The sequence below is a fragment of the Suncus etruscus genome, chromosome 7 (assembly GCF_024139225.1).
Source record: "Suncus etruscus isolate mSunEtr1 chromosome 7, mSunEtr1.pri.cur, whole genome shotgun sequence".
In the NCBI taxonomy this organism is placed as follows: domain Eukaryota; kingdom Metazoa; phylum Chordata; class Mammalia; order Eulipotyphla; family Soricidae; genus Suncus; species Suncus etruscus.
In genome coordinates, this window is record NC_064854.1 from 78,092,916 (window position 1) to 78,117,537 (window position 24,622).

At 34.5% G+C, this 24,622-nt stretch overlaps 1 non-coding gene and 1 pseudogene across 1 annotated transcript; one reads left to right on the top strand and one right to left on the bottom strand.

Moving 5' to 3' along the window:
* Positions 1 to 951: 951 nt before the first annotated feature.
* Positions 952 to 1,696, bottom strand: LOC126013784 (mediator of RNA polymerase II transcription subunit 21-like; annotated as a pseudogene).
* Positions 1,697 to 14,326: 12,630 nt separating this feature from the next.
* LOC126015025 (U6 spliceosomal RNA) lies at positions 14,327 to 14,433 on the top strand. The gene has a single exon (XR_007497933.1). It is a non-coding gene; the product is annotated as a U6 spliceosomal RNA (small nuclear RNA).
* The last annotated feature ends 10,189 nt before the right edge of the window (positions 14,434 to 24,622 follow it).

The following is a 24,622-nucleotide window of genomic DNA, read 5'->3' on the forward strand; positions in this document are numbered from 1 at the left end:
ACAAAGATTCACCTACTAAAATCTCAAACTTGTAAAATTCTTGACTGACCACATTTTTTTCACAATGTGAATGCTTATATAGATTATTGTTTGTTTTTGGGGCTATACCCATTTGATGCTCAGAAGATACTCCTGGCTATGCACTCAGAAATCGTACCTTGCTTGAGGGGGGACCATATGGCACCCCAGAGAATTGAACCATGGTCCGTCCTAGGTTAGGGCTTGCAAGGCAGACACCTTATCTGTAGTGCCACCACTCCAGCCCCAGTATATCTTATATTTGATTTTCAATTTTGTTGTGGAGAAATTATACTTTATTCTAATAATTTGTACACTTTATGTTCTCAATCATTTTCCTATCGGTGGTTTCAGGGGCTTTTTTAGTGAATTGTTTAAACAAAGTTTGTGTCTGAATGTTTATTCACCACAGCCATCATAAGTTACTAATAGTCATCTGTTATAGAATAACTATATCATTACTTTAATATATATGAAATACGTATCATATTATGTAATACAAATTATTATGAAATTTTTTGTTTGTTTTTTCGGGCCACACCCGTTTGATGCTCAGGGGTTACTCCTGGCTAAGCACTCAGAAATATCCCCTGGCTTGGAGGGACCATGTGTGATGCCGGGGGATCGAACGCTGGTCCTTTCCTTGGCTAGCACTTGCAAGGCAAACACCTTACCTCTAGCACCACCTCGCCAGCCTAATTATTATGAAATATTATGAACTCCATATTATGAAATACAAATTTCTACATGCAAGAGTGAGAAAGCATGATTATTCAAATGACATTTAGCAAATAAATTTTATCAAATTTGAGCAAAGAGTAACTTTAAGTGTAAAGAACAATTAGATATTAAGGAATGTTCGAAAATTGTTTAATTGTACATGAAGAGACAGTGAGTTTTAGAAAAGGTTGTTTTCACATTATGTATTTCTAATTTTTATAAAATTTTCTAATACAACTGTTTAATTATATTATAGCTATCAATGCAGTACCTGGCTCAGTAAATTAATTTGGGTAATTAAAAAGGAAGGTGTTATGAGAGATGAAGGATGAAGCTGGTTGAATCACAATCTTGCCAGCTTATTTTTCCAGAGTGAAACTCGAAGACCATTAAAAACAGTTAAAAAAAAAATGAGGCATGTCATAGCAGCTAAACTTCCTGGAATAGCTATGGGCTGGTGCCACAGTTCAATGGAAATGGCATGGAAGGATCCTTTCCCAGGCCAGGCCACGCCACATCAACACTAAGACTCTGCAAGAGACCGGTTGTGGGTGCAGCTTCGCGTCCTCAGCTGGGACTGGGAGATGTCGGCCAGTGCACTATGGATCTTCTCCAGAAGCATGTCCCCACATTATCGGCATCCTCCAGGTACGTGGCAGCTTCGTGGTTTTCTTCCTCTAATTTATACAAGCTGGCAGCCTGTAAGGCAGCCGTGGATTCTTCATTGGGTAAAGAATCTATCAAAACATCGATGTCTTTTGCTGTTCATGCAATCAATGCTGCAAAAAGCTGGGCATATTCTTCTGTGGCATTAGCTGGTTGATCTTTGTTAATCGTGGTCTGTATGTTACTGAAAAAGGCAGGAGGGCCACACTGCTGTAAAACGCCAAACGCATTACAAAACTGATCTGCAAGCGAGTTCACCACATCCTGCAACTGCGTGAGCCTGTCCGCCATGTTTACGCCGGCAAGGGCTGCATGTATTTCTAATTTTAATGATTCATAACTATTTTGTTTTATTTAAATTATTTAATACAGAAGGCATTTATATATATATATATAATACACAAAAATAAATGTTCCTAGAGAAACTCATTCTTTTTAGGAGTGTAAAAGCCTCTGCAGACCAAAAACTTTGAGAACTATTAGTCTAAGTACAACCAAAAGATATTTTGTTCAGTAGAACTGACGCACATCACAAAGAATAAGAAAAATCGGTGCTTGTAGGGATGTGGGGAAAAAAAGAAACTCTAATTTCCTGCTGGTGGGAATGCTGTCTAGTCCAGCCTTTGTGAAAAACAATAAAACTAGATATTGAGCTCCCATATGGTCCAGCTATACCACTCCTAGGGATATAGCCTAAGAACACAAAAACACAATACAGAAATGCCCTCTGCACACCTATGTTTATTGCAGCTCTGTTTACAATAGCCAAACTCTGGAAGCAATGTGGATGCCCAACAACAGATGAGTGGCTAAAGAAACTATCTATGATATATATCATAAACACAATGGAAACTACTCCGCTCTCAGAAAAAATGAAGTCATGAAATTTTCCTACATATGGATGAACATGGAAACTATATTCTCTCCTGAATTTGATACTGTAGTTTACTCACAGTTCTTTCTTTCCCTTTTGTGATTGTTCACTTAACGAAATAATATCAAGTTGTCTGAATTTTTCCTTTATAATGCTAAATAATCTTCCATTGTATATGGTTTTATTGATTTATTTATTAATGAAATTGGATTACTACAACATTTTGATAATTTTTAATAATATTGCTAAAAGATGGTTGTAAAATATCTTAGAAATTCTCCTTTCAAAACTCATGTATACACCTGAAATTATAAAATAACAGTAATTCTACATTTTTAGGTAACTAAAGATGTTAGGTTGTTTTTACTATGCCTGTATCAATTTAAATTTCTTCTTATAATTGCAAAAAGATGTCAGGTTCTTCACACACTTATTGATTTACAATAAACATTTATTGTAGTTGCCATTTCTGATATATGTGAGTTAGTATGTAATTGATTTGGTTTACCTTTACCCACTGATCATTCATAATATTTTGTTTCCTGTGCTAATGATCTTATATGTATCATATGTATCTTTTGTGAAGAAATATCTATTCCACACTTTGATCATTTTTAAAAATTATTCAAAGAAAATGTATCACATAGTTGTCATAAATAATCACAATGTATTTGTTTCAGGAAAGCAAAGTTATTAAAATAGAGAGAAATAGAGAGAAAATAGAAAATTAAAACATATAATAATATGGGGGAAAAAAGAAAGATGGGGCTGGAAATATAGCATGGAGATAAGGCTTTTGCCTTGCATGCAGAAGGACAGTGGTTTGAATCCCGGCAACCCATATGGTCCCCTGATTCTGCCAGGAGAGATTTCTGAGTATAGAGTAGGAGTAACCCCTGAGTGCTGCTGGGTGTGACTCAAAAACCAAAAAGAGAGAGAGAGAGAGAGAGAGAGAGAGAGAGAGAGAGAGAGAGAGAGAGAGAGAGAGAGAAAAGTTCATTAGCAAGTATATTTGTGAAAATTATAGTATCTTCAGTAAAACCATTATTACACTTCTCCAGTAAAACCATTATTACACTAGAAGAAGCCCTTCCTCTTTTTTTTAAGCTAGGAGATACAACAATACATTAAACTGATGTGTGTGTGTGTGTGTGTGTGTGTGTGTGTGTGTGTGTGGCAGTTGTTGTTGTTTGTATAGGCACAGCAAAACATGGAAGAAATGTAAAGGAAAAATCTTGGCCTATGAACAGGGAGATCTTATCCATGAGCACCCTGGCATAAGACTAACTCCAGGCTCTAGGCATACTAGGTTGTTCATTGTCAATGGACCAGGTAAGAGCTCTTCACCATCACAGTTCTTGCTGTCAGGTTTCTGTAGTTATAGGTCCTGGGTTTTATACAGATCCTATGTAGAAGTCTGGTGACATGTAGTGTCTTCTGGCTTTATCTCACTGTTAGGTTGCATTGCAGAGAATCATGTCCTAAGAAGCAGACTATTGCTGTAACCAAGTCACCAGGATGTCATAAGGACCCTCTTTGGAGTAATTCGGTGCCATGGCAGTAGTAGTGACTTCCTTGGTAGCTTTTTTTATTCCTGGTGATGGTGTAGAAAACAGTGATTGTTTCCTCAGATGGTGTCCATGGTTCAGGGGTCAATGTCCCATCTACTGACATCTAAGCAAAGTCACTATTACAAGTGTTCAGGGTGTAAGGCCCTACTGCAGTATAAAATTTGTGTGTTCCTATTACTATTAGATAAGAACTTGTTTTCATATGTAAACTTCCCCCCATTTTAATGTGCCTGTGCAGAGAGGAGCAATGCCACAAGGTATTACTGGTGTATGTGGGGGTTGAGGTAACAAGCCCAACAATCCCCCAATTTCTGACATGAGCTCTAAACAGAGAGTTATCTACTAGAATTCTGTACTAAACAGATTCTGACGGTGGCAGAAAATTTCTGCTACATAAGAAGATATTCAATTAAGGTTATGCCTATTAAAAGAATACATTTAAAGAAATGTTCAAAGGAGATGTATGTGTCCCCTTTAAGACTTTGGAAGTAGTCAAGGTAGAGGTAAAGTCTCTGGAGCATAGCTTCAACCTGTGGTTTGGCTTTGTGGAGTCTAAGGAAAATGGCTCCCAGCAGCTACCTATCAGAAAATAATCTCAGGTGGGGGAATTCTGAGTAATCAAATCTGGTAGCAAACAAAAGTCCACATTGAAGGGAGGTTGAGAAGGGGCAGCTGAGAGCAAATCAGTAGCAGCAGAGTGTCAGTTTCTTCTCAGGCTAAGAATTCATCTTTTTGCTTTGGGAGCTGGTTGGCAGCTGGCTGGAATGTCGGTGGGAGCATGGTATTGAGCCTTATAGGGAGTATACACAGTGCAATGTTATACAGCGGGTTCTGAGCATCCCATTTCCTTTCCCAGCAATGAAAAATTATGAAGATTATGGTATCATAATACAGTAAACCATGTATAGGACTGATGGGAGGGAAGGAATGCTGTTTGGGAAGGCTGCTTGGACAATGTTTCCTTCCGTCACACCCCCTCTGGACCCACCTGTCTGGCCCTGAAGAGCTGGAGTGGAAAGCTGCTCCATGGCCCCATTGAAGGCCTTTGATCTGGGGCCTCACTCTGATCATTTTATAAGTAAGTTATTTACTGTTTAGCTTTTGAGTTATAGGATTTATTAACATATTATAAATATTAACTTTTTATCTAATATATGATTTGTATATATTATAATTAGATTATACTTTTCTAGTATAAAAGAGATTTAAAAAGTTATAAATTTTTTCTTACATTTTTATTTAGTGTCCTTAAAGATTTAGTTTTTATATTTAAATTTTATTTTAAAATCCATTTTCGGTAATTTTTATCTGTGATGTAAGGTCAGGCTTTGATGATATTTTTCTATATTTATTAATTTTTCTTATCAGCTACTAATTAAAAAGACTTCTTTTTTGCTGAATAGTATTGATTCGCTTGTCAAAAGTTAGATGGCTATGTGAAGGTTATTTAATATATACAAATTCTTAATTTGTTTGGTTTATGTGTCAGTCTTTAAGTCAACACCACAGTATTTTAAATAATGTATTATTATTAAAAATAAGTTTTAAAATCAAATTGAGTATGGCTTTCAAATTTGCTCCTCTTTTTTTCAAGTAGTTTTTGTAATTTAATATCCTCTGAAATTCCATATAAATTTTCTGATGTTTTGTTTTGCTACTTAGCAAAAATACCATTGGGGTTTTAATATGAATTGCATTCCAATGAGTTATTGTTTGGGTCAAATTTATAACATAGTAGTAAATGTTTCATTCAATTAATATAGTAATAACTTATTGCTATATTATTAAATATTAAAAAATATTTAGTATTTCTAGAGTTTTTATTGTTTCAATGTTTTATTTCTTTGGTTAAGTTTATTCCTAAGAATTTTATTTATTATTATCCTTCCATAGACTGACCATTCTTTCTAAGTAACATTTAATGAAGTCTGGTACTTACGTGCAGATTAGAAACAGGTCATATAAATTATATTCTCAATTTATGTAAAAGAATGGTACACATTACAAAGTATTGTAAATGAAGTTATTCTTGTAGTATGCCATCAGAAAACACAGGGCTATTATATTTATCCCAATTTGAAATGCTTGGCATTACATTTTGATGAAACTTTAAAAGAAAAATAAACATGTGACTAAATAAAGAAGGGAGGGCTAAAAAGGAAGTAACAAGTGAAAATATCAGCCTCTGAACTAGCAATTAGAGATTTGAAACAGTGTGATATGTATAGAAAAACCCAAGCAGTTTTATTTTCTCTAATTATGGAAATATTAAGTTGTGAAGAAAGTCATGAAGAAAGGGGCTACAAAAGACAGAATCAAAGATTTTCCAAAGATCTATTATTAAAATTCAGGTTGTCCCCAAATTAAAAAATCCTCTCCTGATACCACCTTCTCTCCAAGTGTTAGCTACCTAATGTTATAGTCTTATTTTACATAGATGTTTCTTTCTTTCTGGCTTACTTGCCTAGCACCTACATTTGTTTATCAAACCTCTTTTAATTAGCTATACATTTTAAATAGATAAATTTCACATTAACATGGAGCCTAATGAAGATAATTTTGTGCATATTTATCTGTTAGTTGAGCTAATTTAGATGAAGAAAAGGAGAGCAGCAGGAAAGGTTCAGGGAAAAACAGAGATTGGGAGCTAGGTCAGCAAAACAAACTCTAGAAATAAATGAAACAGTCCCAAAGGTGCTTTTTTTTTTCATATATTGTGAAAATGTGCTCTGAATAAAGCATGGAAAAAGTGTGAAATACTAAACACTGGCAAATATTTGCTGAAAACTGAAATATTGGTGTATGCAAAATTGAATATCAATTAATCATATAATTTCACTTAAGTAATACACAGTCAGAAGAAATTCAGAGAAGACAGAATAAAAACTGCTGTAAATTATTGAGATGCTTGCAAAGAATGTGAAGTGCTAAAAATAGAGTGGTTTCTTTCAGATAGTCTACCTAAGGCAAAATGTTCCTTAGACAAAGACCTGACTATCTGTTTTTATGACCTCCCATTGCAAGCCTATTCTGATGCAGTCTTAAGCGCACCTTTCTCATTTCTATTTATCAGTAAGTATTTTAATATTTTTCTTTGTTTTAACAAGACAAAAATCACTTTTGGAAGAGGGCTTTCTTAAGAATTTCAGAGTACATTGTTAATCCTTGGTGGATCAGCACAAAATGAAGTTTTTCTACTTCATATTTATTTAAACAAAGAAAGTGTACAAAATTATTCAAGGTGAGAACAGCCACCTTCAACCTTATGTATGCCAGCAATGCAAATTTTTATGGAATAACCTTGAATTATAACAGAAAATTCAGCTCTACATATTAGTTATATATTAATACATATTATTAGTTAAAATGTAATTAAATAATATAATTATAATGCACATAATTATATTATAAATTAATATGATTTAATGAATTAACATATATTAATATATTAGGGCTTGTGTAAAATTTCTAGGAAAAAGAGACTTTATAATGTAAACTTTTTGTTATCCACCATTTTAAAAATCAGAGAGTATATGAGAACATAGTATTATCTTTTTCAGGGAGTTTTAAACAATGAGGGAGAAAATATTTTAGATAGAGATCCTAAAATAACCTGACTACATAGCATATCATAATATTTAAAGTTTAATCTTTTGTACATTAAGTATATGTCATTATGGTATTATCATTTCAATGACTTGGAAGGAATGATTTGAAAATATAAATTAAATAAATTGTGCTATTGTACCAAGAACTCAACTTTTTGGCATATAGTTTTCACAACCAGAAAATAAATAACGGAAGACAGTCAAAATGGACAAAACCAACATTAAAACCAGATATGTTACTGATAGCATTAGCCATTACTAACACACATTTTGAAATGTCACAGCTGGAAGATAGTATGAAAAGATGACAGGAGTGGCCTCCTTTCCAAAACAAATACACCAGCCATGACACATTCTTTCAGAGACCATAAACTGTTTCTAAATATTAAAATACCTAATGGGGCCTGGAGAGATAGCACAGCGGTGTCTGCCTTGCAAGCAGCCGATCCAGGACCAAAGGTGGTTGGTTCGAATCCCGGTGTCCCATATGGTCCCCCGTGCCTGCCAGGAGCTATTTCTGAGCAGACAGCCAGGAGTAACTCCTGAGCACCACAGGGTGTGGCCCAAAAACCAAAAATAAATAAATAAATAAATAAATAAATAAATAAAATAAAATAAAATAAAATACCTAATGATCAATTTTTCCCAAGAACACAAGAGCTAAGACACAGCACAACTATTGATACCTAACACTCTTACTGGTACAGAAATTGATAAACAATCTTTATTAGGGCTAGATAAATGGTCAGTGTTTTGACACACTCATTTTGCCTGCAGGAATCCCAAATTTTTGTCCTAATACCACACAGTTCCCTATGCACTGACAGGAAGTGACCTCTAAGCCAATGAACTCTCTTGTGTGGGACTCACCTTCTTCTAAAATTACAGTAATAGATACATTTTCAGAAACTTAACATAAAATATTTAATTTCAGCTTAAAAGGACTGAACTTTTTATTCTTTGGATGGGGCCAGCTCCATAGACTCACTCTATAGTCAAACGGGTTGTAAAACCAAACCATAAAAAACTGGGTACATAGACCACGAAGAGGAAAGCTGGCCATCTTGAGAGGAGAGGGTAGGTCAACCCCCTCACCCTGCCAAAGCCAGGCCTGCTACATCCATCACCCAGAATCACCACTTTGCCTATGGCCCTGCCTCACTACTCATTAAGTATTCTCTTCTGGGATGCCAATCTGATGAAACTTTATGTACTGATATTTAGGTAATACCACTAGGACTTTTTTGAAGTGAATGAAGGCACTCTACCTCTAATTTTTGCTTCTTCTGGGATGTCTGACAGCTAAAAATACACCCCACAAAAGCTGTAGCATCAGTAATAGTGATTTAAATTTTTGAACAAATTATTTGTTTGATGCTATAATCTTTTGAGAACATACACATTTAAGAGAAAAAAAAGAGCTAATAACATGAGATTACTAAATCTTCTGCTATTGTATTAATGATTTCATTGACGATACAATACTTTTCAAAAATCAGCAAAACTGTAATTCCTTTTTCTCTATTTTATTTTTTAAGCCTTTTTCTTTTTTTTGTTTTGTTCTTTCTATTTTTTTTGAAATAACTTTTATCTCACCTAGAAATAAATGTGTTATTGTCAACTATGTCAATTATGTGATGGAGTTTCTTTCAGTAAAGTAAAAAAATAAAAGAGCTTATTTTATGTTGGTTTTATCTGTTCCTGCTTTATTTCTTTATAATTCACATATAAATGAAATCACCTGGCATTAGTCTTTATCATTGTGTAGTAAAGGTCAGAATTTCATCTTTTTCCCATGGTTGAACAGTATCCAATTTTGTAAATGTGTATATACAAATATATGTCATATCTCTTTACCCATTTATTCATGATGGGCAATAATTAAGTTGATTCTATATACAGCTTTCATTTACTATGCTGCAATGAAATAAGGGTGTATCTTTTTAAATTAGTGTATATAAAGATAATATTTGATAGACTTCACAGATATTCATGTTAAAAGAATGAAGAAAGGAAGTTTAACCATGTTTCAGTCACCAATTACCATAAAAGTTGTATCAGATACCATAATATTCGACACAAAATATTAACATATTTAGTTTTAAGAATGCAAACATAGATGCCAGAGAAACAGCATAACAGGTAAAGCATTGCATCTATGGTTCCATGGACACTGACAGAAATGATCCCTCAGCACAGAACTAAGAGAAGATCCTGATCACAGTCAGGTCTGCCCCCAAAATAAAGTAGAAACTATAAAGACTGAAAACTTTTTTTGGGGGGGCCACACCCCTTTGATGCTCAGGGGTTACTCCTGGCTAAGCACTCAGAAATTGCCCCTGGCTTGGGGGGACTGTATGGGACACCGGGGGATAGAACCGCGGTCTTTTCTTGGCTAGCACTTGCAAGGCAGACACCTTACCTGTAGCGCCACCTCACCAGCCCCTAAAAACTTTTTTATAGAATTTTATGCCCCCAGTGACACTTCAGATTTTGTAAATAAAACATTTTATGGTTGTTGGAGAAATAGTACAGTGAGTACTGTGTTTGCCCAGCAAGCTGACATGAGTTTGATTCCCAGCACCATAAATGATCTTTTGATACTGATCAGGAGTTATCCCTGAGCACAGAGGAATAAAACCCAAGTATTTCTAGGAGTGGCTCAAAAACATAAAAAGCAATTAAAAACTCACTAATATAAAAACAAAACAAAAGATTTTATGGAAAATTATTAAACATTTAGAATTTTGCCATAGCAACAAATTGCATAACTTAAACAAGTATTATATATGAACATTTCTTTTTATTTTGGGTTTACCAAGTAATGTTCAGGGGATATTTCTGGCTCTGAACTTGGTAATAACTCTTGTCAGGTTTAAGGGGAACATATGGAATGCCAGGGATTGAACCTAGGTTGGCCTTGTGCAAGGCAAAAGCCCTACCAAAGGATCATTGCTTCTACTATATATGAACATCTTAAGATATTTTCTTGCCTATTTTTATTAAACTAGTAGTACTAATACAAATAACAACAGGTGATTTTTTTTCTTTTACAGATACATGACTGAGAAAATTTTGTGTCACATTTTATAAAATATTTATGCTAATAATGCAAAATATCATTGTCATTTCTATTTTATAGAGAACTAAATAAACTCTAGTTCAAAATAATTAGCAAATCTAATTAAGTAAGCAATTTAGATTTTATTTACTGCTAATTACTTTTCATAATTTTATTTCTTATTTTATTTTTGTGTCTTTAAGCATTTTGCTGTGTGTTCTAGAAATAAAATAACTTATGAACATGTGACCTGTGCAGAAACATAAGGTTGCTGACTTAGAAAGTCTCATATACACTGAATGCTCAGCTGTCAATCCCATGAATTTCTGAATCATTTTTTGTTCATGAAATAACTATATATTATTTTGGGGTACACCCAGTGGAGCTCAGAAATCACTCCTAGAAGGCTCAGGGGACCATATGGGATGCTGGGGATCAAACCTAGGTCGGCCACATGCAATTCTTTTGCCCTACCTGCTATGCTAATTGCTCTGGCTCAATAATTATGGTTTTTAAATTTCACTAGATACTTGTCTGGGCAGCTCAACTTGTTTTGCATCATTGCTCCCTTTTCTCTAATTTCAGCTTGGTTGAACCAAAGAGATAAACTGGCAAGAAATAAGTGTTGAAGAAAGGCTAGTTAATTGATTCCTCTACAAAAACCACAACCTATGTAGTTTCTAAGTAACTCCTTTATAAAAATGTCCTCAAATTATACAGTTTGAATCTGCAGCTGTTTTCTGCAGAGACCCTGATTGATATATATCTACTTAAATAAAATCTATGATCATATCTAAGAAACTTAAACAGCTTAGAATTGGAAAAGTCATAGTTTATTGAAAGACAAGTTGAATTTCTACCTTTATTCTATCTCATGAATCTTCAAATCTAAAGACAATCAGAAATCAGCTTAGGTAAGTTAAGTGGGTGCCTGCTCAGAAAAACAAAGTCATTAGAGAAAGTAGAAGTAACTAACTCAAGGATTCCAATACCAATTCTCTTGTCATGAATCAAGCTTGAATCAAATATGCTTACCAGGTGAACAGGGTGGAAGGAAAATTATGAAGTTATGTTAGCAGGCTGACTAGTTCAGTTTCTGACAAATTACTTTTTTAGGCAAGCTCTAGAGGTTTGAAATAAAGATCATAGTTGTGTGAATTATCTGACATTAAAAATGAATATAAGGAAAAGTGCTTGTCAAGAGAAAGAAGTGAGTTATTATATATTATATATTATATATTATATATATATAATATAATATATTATATTCACTCTACATTTAATTTTTAATTTGCATGCTTAAAAGTTATGGATTTTTTATATTAATATGTTTAAATCACATTATTTTCTTCTATACAGGAAATAAAAGAATATTTTTTGAAGTTCAATTTTCTAATGTTTCAATTTTTATTATGAGATATTTTTCTTTCAAGACATAAGCTAAATGTTTAAAAATACTTCCACTGGGGTTCCAGCAATATTCATAGGGATTCAAAATTTTACATTTTAAATTTTGCTTTCATATTTTCACTACCATATATGTTAGAAATATATTAGTATATTGAGCACTCGTCCAAGTTTCCAGCTAAAAGTACACATCATTGAACAAGAGTGTTGTTCAAATCTTCATGCTAAGCTAGAAGATTTTTATGCCACAGAAAAATAAAAAATGATCAAACAGAAATTTATCACCTAACTTGTCATGTTATGTCATAAAACACTGTTGATTTAAATCTGAGTCATAAGAAGTTGAGATGCTTATTAAAAATATAAGGACAAAGACAGTTATTTCTCTATTTTATCTAGCTATACTTTCTAAAGATTTCATTGTTATTTCTATTAAATACTGTCTTATATGCTGATAGCTTACATATCATTCTCTCCAGTCCAGAACTCTCAGTATAATTCCTGATGTAAATATCACCTAATTTACCATTTTCTCTAAGTTGTTGAATTTACCACCTAAAACTGGGCTTTTTAAATTCCTACATTGTGCTCTAGAATAGATTTGTATGCATTTTTTTAATCCATTTCAGTTAAATTAGCACTTCACTTTTTGTTTTAAATGAACCAAACCCTCTTAACAAATTCAAGTATCTTGTTCTACTTCCATTGCTACCTTCTTATTTCAGATACTATCCCATTTACTGGATTATTGCAATAGCCTTATTTACAGTTTCTGTATTTGGTCTTTCCAATTGCCTTTACCTTCTTTCCACCAATTTTCAACACAGTAAAAAAGTAATCATAAGAATTGTGGTCATCTCTGACTGCCAAGCTAATCCATAAACAATTCATTTATTCAATGTATATAGCCCCTCTGATATATTGCCCTTCCCCCACACCAGAGCCCCTTTTACTCCCTCATCTCCTAATTCGGATTCGTTATCTTCCCTTTAATTAACCCTCTTTAGCCTCAGTTCTTAACTTGTTAGGCACCAAGACCAACCTCCTGCCCCAACAGATTCTGCCCTTTCGCACACCCCTACAAAGCTCATTTTTACTCCTTAACTCTATCACCGCCAACCATCAGTACCCCACATTTACTGTTTTTAACTTCAGTACTGCACAGTCCTAATCACAGACCAAAGTCGTGCATTGGACTTAACAACCCCCAACTATCTCAAAAGACATAAAATGGACACATATGTCTTTTGAATATTTTATGTGTATATTCTTTGACAGCTATAACTCTTACTAAGTATTTTTTACAGTGACTATTCTACCCATTTTTTATCTTTTCTTTTCTTTGTGAGCTGTTCAATAAGGAATTTTGGTGAAAGAGTCCCTCAGTTTAATGCTTATGTTTGAACCATGTCATGGGGATTGTTGGACTTGTTCTTAGGGTCCCCATATGCGCCGATAATGCCATTGTTCCTTGTTTGCATAGGCACATTAAACTGAGAAAATACTATACATACAAATAAGTTCTTATCTAATAGAGATTGAAACACACAAATCTTGTAGTGCAATGGGACCTTACACCCTGAACATGGACATAATGACCAGGCACAGGCCTCAGAAGAATGGACATCCTCCATTCACCCCTGAACCAGAAAAGCTATCTACAAAACATTCAAGGTTTTTTATAACAACATCTGGAAGTAATCCTCTACCATAGAAGACTCTACCACTGCTCTGACATCGACCTGCTCAAAAGAGACTTCCTTTAACACTAAGAAGACTTGACAACAACAACGACCTGCTTACAGGACAGGGCTCTCTGCATTGCCCCTAAATTGTGAGGTGAAACGAGAGGACGCTCAGCACCATCCTGACTGCAATGTAGGATATGCAGATTCCAGGATCTTTAATACAGAAACATGATACCAACAACAGAGACTGTGTGAAAAATAAAAGTGTAATGGCACTACAGACAATGACTTGGATTGGACAAACTAGTTTGCCTGGAGCCTAGAGTTGGTTTTATGCCAGGAAAATTCAGGGGTAGGGTCTCCTTGTATTTAGGCCAAGGCTTTTCCTTTCCATGTCCCTCCTATTTTGGTGGGCCTATGCAAATAATAATTGCCACTCTAACACCGTTTTTACTGTGCTCCTTTGACTCTAATCCTTAAGAAAAACAACCCACTTAAACTTTTGAGGTTAAACTAATATGCATGTGCATGGAAATGTAAAAAAGTGCTTTGCCTTCAATGTTTAAGGAATTATATAAGTTTTATGGCTTTAGATTGCTTTGCATGCTGCTAAGAAATATGTATTACAATCTGGGGACTTGTGGGACAAAGTAATTGTACATGGGTTCTGTTTTATTTTTCTTAATGTTCTTTGGCTGAAAGTTCAAAGTTCAGTGCTCGCTTCGGCAGCACATATACTAAAATTGGAACGATACAGAGAAGATTAGCATGGCCCCTGCGCAAGGATGACACGCAAATTCGTGAAGCGTTCCATATTTAAAAAAAAAAAAGAAAAAAAGAAAGTTCAAAGTTCAGATTTCAGCAAGGGGATTTCTGAGAATTCTGTTTATGGGTGATTGTCCTTCCATTGTAACTTTACCTTGTCCTCTTTCTTTGCATCTTTGTTCTCATAATTAACAATAAAAAATAAAAAAAAATGAATTGTAAATTTAACTGTATCACTCCCCCCAAAAAAACCACGAAATGAATTAAAAGACAAAGCCAAAGTTCTTGAAACATTAGGCATTCCACTTTGTCTCAAACCTTACCTCTCACTAACATCATTTTCTGACTGAACCAAGCAAAGTGGATCATATAATATCTCTTCCTCCTGTTCCACTTCTAATCTTCTTTAACTTGCTATTTTTCTCATATTGCAAATTATATATAATTTTAACATTTATTGTTTTTATTTTACTAATAATTAATTTTATTAACAATTAATTATTTGTTGGGTAGATTATTTATTTTCCATTTTTTTAGAATGAACTTAGAATACTATTAAAAAGCAAGCTTCATGAGGACAGAGAACTTCCTGTTATCTATCCTTTATGCTTAAGTAGTTTCTTAGTAATATGTATGTACCTGTTAGGTGACAGAAAGATCATTTATGCACCCCCCCCGAAACTTATTTGAAGCCTCTGTTGTGATTATTTCTCATCTTTTTATGATAAATGTTCAAGTGTCAAAAAATAATCTTAGAACTAGATTTATATTTTACTAGATTTCTTTTTGACTTTTACAAGGTAAATGACTTTTCACAAGATATTGACTCATTGAGTATCAATGTTGTTATCTGTAAAATGGCTATGGTAAGGATAATTCTTTCTTCGAATTGATTTAAAGATCAGTGCATTACAGTGCTTAGATGCTTGAACCAGTGCATGCCTTTGAATTTAGCAAAATTCCATTCAGTGCTTTTGATTCAAAATATGACTGAGTGGTCTTTTGTATAGAAAAAAATAAGATTGGTACACAGATCTGCAGCTATTACAAGACCTTTCCAAACATATTCACTCCCAGAAATAGTTAAAAGGATGCTAAAAACTTTTGTAAAATGAGTGACAAATTTCAGTTAGATACTGGAATTGCTGTTAAAATGCATGAATAGAGCTGAAGGACTGTGGAATTATTCAAGTATTAGGTAAATCATAAAGTCGGCAATGCAATGGTAAACTGAGAACATCAGTTTAATTGTTAAACTCTCACCAAACCAAATTTTAAAACAATTATTCTTAATTAAGGGATATTCACATAATTAAATCAAATTCATGTCATTAAACATGGCTTGAATGTCAGCAACAAACCTATGTGAAAAACCTAAGTAAATTAGCCATATGTAATCAGTGGCTATGATCATTTGGAAATTTAGTAGTGTTATATTATTGATGTTCAATCATGCTTATGTGTATTGTGGAATGATTCTATAGTATTTGTAAATTATCTTAAGATTATTTTTACATTTATATGTATATTTAACTTTCTTGTGTAACACATAGAAATGATATTTCTTATATTTTAGTATTTAATTTTTTTCTTAAATTACTTTACTATAGTTGATACGTATCAATCTAATAAGACTGGAATCAAAACATTACTATTTTGATATTTTTACCAGATCTTTGTCTCAAGTAATAATTATTCCAAATGACATTGAAATTTTATTTGTTTATGAAAATTTCTAAAGGTATATAAGTGGAAGAAATATAGAAGCTACCTTTAGGCATTATAAATTTTTTTTTTTTTTTTTTTTTTTTGGTTTTTGGGTCACACCCTGTGACGCTCAGGGGTTACTCCTGGCTATGTGCTCAGAAGTTGCTCCTGGCTTCTTGGGGGACCATATGGGATGCCGGGGGATCGAACCGCGGTCCGTCCTAGGCTAGCGCAGGCAAGGCAGGCACCTTACCTCCAGCGCCACCGCCCGGCCCAGGCATTATAAATTAAATATAAATGTTTGTTATTTGTTCCTAAACAATTATGGAAGTAGAAGTAATGCTCTTCTTTCTTTTGACTCTATTAAATAAAATTCTACACTGTTTCACAGCTTTAGAAAAAATATTAATTTTGATTGACTATAGAAGAATGCAAATCACAGTAAAGTTACTTACCTTGAAAAAGTTCATATCTTTAAGACTTTGTATTTCTCTATATGTACTCACTTGGGTGAGTTCATATGAAGGTCAACAAAAAGTTCAAAGATACAGTTGGCAGCATAAAATAATAAGGTTGTCCTTTAGCTCTATTACTATGCAGTGTTATTTGTTTAGTCTTGATGCTGGATGAAATGTAGAGCCAGAATTTATGGAATTTTCTTTGCAAAAATGTGATTGCAGTAAAAGCATTATAATCAAAATTTACTCCCTATTACTTTGTATAATATAAATAACTGAATGATAAAACAATGGATGATCAAATAAGTGTCAAATTTTTTACCTTAGGACTATTTTTTGTTTGTTTGTTTGTTTGTTTGTTTGGGTATTTGTTTTGTTTTACTTTGAGGTCACATCCAGCTACTCTCAGGGGTTACTCCTGGCTCTGCACTCAAAAATCACTCCTGGCTGGCTTGAGGGACATATGATATGTCGGGATTCAAACTGCTGTCCATTGTGAATTGGCTGCATGCAAGGCAAATGCCCTACCACTGTGCTATCTCTCCTGCCACTAACTTAGAACTTTCTCTCCATGACTTGCCATAAAAATTATTGCTGTAAACTATTTTTATTGTTGTTGTTGGGTATTTTTGTTTTTGTTCATTTGTTTTTTTTTGTTTTGGGGCCATACCCAGCAGCCCTCAGGGATTTCTGGCTGTGCATTGAAAAATTGCTCTTGGAAAGCTTCAGGGATGCTGGGAATCAAACTTGAGTAAGCCATATGCAAAGCAAATTCCCTACTTGCTGTGCTATTACTCCAGCCCTTGCTGTAAATTCTTTCATTAAATCTGATTTATATTTCAGCATTATAAACAATTCTTTTGAATTCTTTATACATTTATATTAGAGTATCCTTTAACCACAGGGTTTTTGAGCTTTCTGTTAGTATTTTAATTGCCACTGCAATAGATTTTACCTTTGACTTGGCATGTGATTTCTTTGTAATTTGTTGATGATTAATGACCATCTTTGTTTATAGTTGTTCAGCTGTCTAGAAATGAAACAGTTCATTTGTCTTGGCTTTTAAGTTTCCTAAAAGACTTAAAATCAAGGACGGCTTTATACAAAAGTTTTATTTGCTCAGTGGTGTAATTGTAATATAAAAATGGATAGAGTTCAAAATTTAAAATATGTATTAATTTTATCAATATTTTTGAAATACATTAATATTAAACATATTAACAAGGCTTTGACCATATATTAATTCTAGAAAATGAGATAATTTTAAAGATGAAAAGAAATTGGTATATTTGAATAATTTTTAAAAATCCCAAATAAGGGGCCGGCAAGGTGGCACTTTCAAGTGCTAGCCAAGGAAGAACCATGGTTCAATCCTCCTGTGTCCCATATGGTCCCCCCAAGACAGGGGCAATTTCTGAGTACTTAGCCAGGAGTAACCCCTGAGCATCAAATGGATGTGGCCCGAAAAAAACAAACAAAAAAAAATTCCAAATAAATATTTGCAAAAAAGTGGGACCATTGCTATAGTCTTAGTATTTGTCAAACTGCTAAGAAAATAAAAAATTGGTGATCATAGAAAATTAAATATAAAAAACTATCTTCTTAAATATCTATGGTTCAGATATTTTAAGCTTAAAAGGAAGAGACAAACATATATTTGGTGATTATATTTTAATTTATTTTGAAAATGTCAGTCAGTAACATGGAAAAGAATTTCACCTGTTATTAGAATGACATATTAGAATATATTAGAATTAGAATTATTACAATGACATATTATGAGAATTATATATATATATAAAAGGAGAGAAAAATAGAGAGATGATTGTTTTTTATCTAAATCAACCTAACACATCCAGTCACATTGGTATGATCTACAAAAATAATTAAGAAGGAGGGGCCAGAGAGATACCATGCAGATAAGGCATTTGCCTTGCATGAAAAAGGTCGGTTCCTAGCCCGGCATCCCAAATGGTCCCCTGAGCTTGCCAGGAGCAATTGCTGAGTGTAGAGCCACGAGGAACCCCTGAGTGCTACAGGGTGTGACCAATGACCCCAAATTAAGAAGGATATAAAATAATTAGTGAAAGATGCTTAATAGAAAACTTTAAATTATGTATAGCATATTTGTATACATATTAAAAAAGCACATTTAAACTAAAATTTTCTAAATTTAAATATTTTAACTTGAGAAAAAAATTTTAACCAGAACAAAAAACTTTATTTTTCTTTTTTTTTCCATTTTTTCTTTATTTAAACATCTTGATTACATAAATAATTGTGATTAGGTTTCAGTCATGTAAAGAACACCCCCTTCACCAATGCAACATTCCCACCACCAATGTCCCAAATCTCCCTCGATCCCATCCCACCCCAACCTGTATTCCAGACAGGCTTTCCAGTTCCCTCATTCATTCATATGATTATGGTAGTTCTCTGTGTAGTTATTTATCTAGCTGTACTCACCATTGTTTGTGGTGAGCTTCATGAAGTGAGCTGGAAGTTCCAGCCCTCCTCTCATTATCTCTGAGGATTGTTGCAAAAATGATTTTTATTTTTCTTAAAACCCATAAATGAGTGAGACTAGTCTGTGTCTCTCTCCCCCTCTGACTTATTTAACTCAGCATGATAGATTCCATGTACATCCATATAAAGGAAAATGTCATGACTTCATCTCTCCTGATGGCTGCATAATATTCCATTGTGCATATGTACCACAGTTTCTTTAGCCATTCGTCTGTTGAAGGGCATCTTGGTTGTTTCAGAGCCTGGCTATTGTGACTAGTGTAGCAATAAATATAGGTATGAGGAAGGGGTTTTTGTATTGTATTCTTGTGCTCTTAGGGTATATCCATAGAGTGGAATAGCTGGGTCGAATGTGAGCTCAATTTCAATATTTTGGAGGAATCTCCATATCGCTTTCCATAGTGGTTGGACTAGACGACATTCCCACCAGCAGTTGGATATGAGTTCCTTTTTCTCCACATCCCCGTCAGCACTGATTGTTCTCATTCTTTGTGATGTGCACCAATCTCTGTGGTTTGAGGTGGTATCTCATTGTTGTTTTGATTTGAATCTCCCTGATGATTAGTGATGAGGAGCATTTTTATGTGCCTTTTTGCCATTTTTATTTCTTCTTTCTCAAAGTGTCTGTTCTTTTCTCCTCCCCATTTTTTGATGGGATTAGATGTTTTTTTCTTGTAAAGTTCTGTCCGTGTCCTGTATATTTTGGATATTAGCCCTTATCTGAAGGCTGTTGGGTGAATAGTTTCTCCCACTCAGTGGGCGACTCTTGTATCCTGGGCACTATTTCTTTTGAGGTGCAGAAGCTTCTCAGTTTAATGTATTCCCATCTGTTGATCTCTGCTTTCACTTGTTTGGAAAGTGCAGTTTTCTCCTTGAAGATGCCTTTAGTCTCAATGTCATGGAGTGTTTTTACCTACGTGTTGTTCTATATACCTTATGGTATCAGGTCTGATTTCAAGGTCTTTAATCCATTTGGATTTTACCTTCGTACATGATATTAACTGGGGGTCATGTTCGCATTTTTGTAAGTGGCTAACCAGTTCTGCCAACACCACTTGTTGAAGAGGTTTTCCCTGCTCCAATTAGGATTTCTTGCTCCTTTGTCAAATATTAGGTAATTGTATGTCTGGGGAATGTTTTCTGAGAACTCAAGCCTATTCCACTGATCTGAAGGTCTGTCTTTATTCCAATTCCATGCTGTTTTGATAACTATTGCTTTGTAGTACACTTTAAAGTTGGGGAAAGTAATTCCTCCCATACTCCTGTTTCCTAGGAGTGCTTTAGCTATTAGAGGGTGTTCACTGTTCCAGGTGAACTTCAGAAGTGTTTGATCCACTTCTTTGAAGAATGTCATGGGTATTTTTAAGGGGATCACATTAAATTTGTATAATGCTTCAGGAATTATTGCCATTTTAATTATGTTAAACCTGCAAATCCATGAGCAGGGTATGTGTTTCCATTTCCGTGTGTCCTCTATTATTTCTTGGAGTAGGGCTTTATAGTTTTCTTTGTTAAGTTTGGTTAAGTTGACTCCAAGATATTTGAGTTTGTGTGGCACTATTGTAAATGGGATTACCTTCCTGACTTCCATCACTTCCCTATCATTATTGGTGTATAAAAAGGCCATTGATTTCTCTAGGTTGATTTTGTGCCCTGCCACATTGTTATATGAATCTATAGTTTCTAGAAGCCTTTGGTAGAGTCTTTAGAATTTTCTAAGTAGAGTATCATGTTGTCTGTAAACAATGAGAGCTTGACTTCTTACTTTCCTATCTGGATTTCCTTGATATCTTTTTCTTGCCTGATCGCTATAGCAAGAACTTCCAGTACTATGTTGAAGAGGAGTGGTGAGAGCAGACAGCTTTGTCTTGTACCAGAATTTAGATAAAAGGCTTTTATTTTTTCTCCATTGAGTATAATATTTGCCATTGGCTTGTGGTAGATGGCTTCAACTAGATTGAGAAAGTTTCCTTCCATTCCCATCTTGCTGAGAGTTTTGATCAAAAATGGGTGTTGGGCCTTATCAAATGCTTTATCTGAGTCTATTGACATGATCATGTGATTTTTTTTTCTTGTTGATGTTCTGTATGATGTTGACAGGTTTACGGATGTTAAACCATCCTTGCATTCCTGGGATGAAACCTACTTGGTCGTAGGGTATGATCTTCTTGATGATGTATTGGATCCTATTTGCCAGGATTTTGGTGAAGATATTTGTGTCAGCATTCATCAGGGATATTGGTCTGTAATTTTCTTTTTTGGCAGCATCTCTGTCTGGCTTTGGTATCAAGGTGATTTTTGGCTTCATAAAAGCTGTTTGGGAGTGTTTCCATTTTTCAGTTTCATGGAAGAGCTTGGCTAGGATTGGTCGTAACTCCTCTTGAAAGATTTGAAAAAATTTATTAGGAAATCCATCAGGGCCTGGGCTTTACTTTTTGGGCAGATGTTTTATTACAGTTTCAGTTTCCTCAGTAGAGTTGGGGGTGTTTAGATATGCTACATCCTCCTTACTTAAATGTGGAAGGTTATAAGTGTCCAAGAATTTTTCCATTTCTTCTAGGTTCTCATGTTTAGTAGCATAAAGTTTCTTAAAGTAGTCTCTGATTACCCTTTGGATCTCTGCAATATCTATCGTGATCTCCCCCTTTTTATTTCTAATATGGGTTATCAGATTTCTCTCTCTCTTTGTGAGTTTTGCCAATGGTCTATCAATCTTGTTTATTTTTTCAAAGAATCAATTTCTGCTTTCTTTGATTTTTTGGATTGTTTTTTGGTTTTCCACTTCATTGAGTTCTGCTTTCAGCTTTGTTATTTCCTTCTGTCTCCCTATTTTTGTTCCTTTTGTTGGTCATTTTCTAATTTTTTGAGCTGCGTCATTAAGTTATTCGGTATGCCCCTCTTCCTTTCTGATGTGTGCTTGTAAAGCTATAAATTTTCCTCTCAGGACTGCTTTTGCTGTGTCCCATAAATTCTGATATTTTGTGTCTTTATTATCATTTGTTTCCAGGAAGGTTTTGATTTCCTCTTTGATTTCATCTTTGACCCACTGGTGATTAAGTATGAGGCTGTTTAACTTCCAGGTGTTAAAGTTTTTTTCTGTGTCCCTTTAGAACTCACATATAATTTCAGAGCCTTGTGGTTGGTGATGGTAGCCTGCCAGATTTCTATCCTCTTGATTTTATGGAGGTATGTTTTATGTGTCAGCATGGAGAATGACCCATATACATTGGAAAAGAATGTGTATCCAGGCTTTTTGGGATGAAGTGTCCTGTATATATCTACTAGTCCTCTTTCTTCCATAACTTTTTTCAGATCTAGTATGTTTTTGTTGGGTTTCAATAGGGTTGACCTATCAAGAGTTGATAGGGCTGTGTAAAGGTCTTCCATAGTTATTGTGTTATTATTGATTATTTCTTTCAGATTTGTCAGTAATTGTATTAGATAATTTGATGGTCTCTCATTGGGTGCATATATGTTTAATAGTCTGATTTCTCCTGTTGTACATATCCCTTGATTAGTACATAGTGTCCATCTTTGTCCCTTATTACTTTTCTGAGTATAAAGTTGGTGTCATCAGATATTAATATGGTCACCCCAGCTTTTTTGAGGGTGTTGTTTGCTTGGATGGTTTTCCTCCAGCCTTTGATTTTGAGTCTATGTTTGTTCTGACTATTCAGATGTGTTTCTTGTAGGCAGCAGAAGGTTGGATTCATCTTTTTGACCCATTTTGCCATCTGTGTCTGTTAATTCGTGAATTTAGTCCATTGACATTGAGGGAGATGATTGTCCTAGGATTAAATGTCACCTTTGTAGATAATTTTGCTGTGCTTGTTGGTCTCTCTTGTCTTAGAGTAGACCTGTCAGTTTTTCCTTTAAGGCTGGCTTATCATCTGTGAAGTTTCTGAGCTGTTGTTTATCCATGAAGCTATGTATTCTTTCTTCAAATCTGAACATGAGTCGGGCTGGGTGCAGTATTCTCGGTGAGGCATTCATTTCATTCAGTCTTGTCACAATATCCCACCACTGTCTTCTGGCCTTGAGAGTTTCTTGTGACATGTCTGCTGTAAGTCTTAGGGATCCTTCTTTGAATGTAATTTCTCTTTTTGATCATGCTGCTTTCAGTATTCTATCTCTATCTATGGGATTTGTCATGAGGATGTGTCTTGGGGTGTTTTTCTTTGGGTCTCTTTTAACTGGTAGTCTTTGGGCATGCAGGATTTTATTGCATGTAGTCTTTAACTCTGGGAGTATCTCTTTGATGATATCTTTGACAGTTGATTCTTCCTGAAGATCTCCTTCCTGGGTTTCTGGGACTCCAATGATTCTTATGTTGTTTCTGTTGAGTTTATCAAAGACTTCTATTTTCATCTGTTTGCATGCCTTGAGTACTTTTTCCATTGCCTGTTCGTGTGTCTTAAGGTTCTTTTCCAATTTCTTCTGTTGTGTTGAGTTTTTCTGCATCACATCTTCCAGTACTCTGCTTCTCTCCTCAGTTGCTGATACCCTGTTTGTGAGGCTATCCAATGAGGTTTTCAGTAGAGCAACCGTGTTTTTCAATTCTGTTATTTCAGTTTGGAGTTTTCTGATTTCTGTCTTTGTGTTCTGTTTAGATTGATCTATGCTTTTTTTGAGTTCTACGAACATCTTCCATATTTCTATTCTAAACTCATCTGAGAGGTTAATCAGGTGGTTGTAATTTATTAGGTCATCCGAGCTTTTGCCTTCATTCTCTGTGGATGGTGTTTGCCTGCGAAGTTTCCCCATTGTCACACTTGTAGTGTGGTTTTTCCTGCGTGTTGTGGTGGGATTCATTGGTTAGAAAGAGTGCACTGCCTTGAAGCGAAGTGGCTGCGCTCTTCTGCTGCCTCTAGTTGACAGTCCTCAGAGTGAACAAAGGCACAGCAGGGCAGAGCCTCCACAGGCCAGAGACCTCAGCTTATTGGACAGCGACCCCTGCAGCCAGAATGTACTTACTGGGCAGCTTCAAAATGCAGTTTTTTGGGGGGTGCGCTCCCTAGGCCTCTGAGGATATCTTCAGGGATTCAGAAACACTGGCAGATAGGCAGAGAAGTTTCCCTTGAAGTCCTCAGAGTGAACCTTGAGAAAATTTTAATATATTTCATTAATGTTATATAAATAGAACTTTAGATAGAGTATATAAAGAGTCTTTAGATGTAAACTGCTATTGACAATAGAAAAATTATTGGAACAATTTTCAATCTAATAAAAGACCTAAGTTATGATGTTCATAAAAATATGAACATCATTTAGATGAACATCATCAATATATTATCCATATATGAAAGATAAAATAAATAAGCCTAATTTACATATGATCATAATTTCAGAACAAACTGTTAAAAGCAAATTTTTGGTAGTGAGTTTTATATACTTTTTGTTGAATGTTAATATAACCTTGTAAATTGTTTTTAGTTAAGTTATAAGTTTTATAAAGTAGTTTCATATGGTATCTTGAATTCACAAATAAGCTAAAAATGATTTATGTATTTTTCAAATTATAAAAGAAAGTGCATTTTAAAAGCGACCAATATT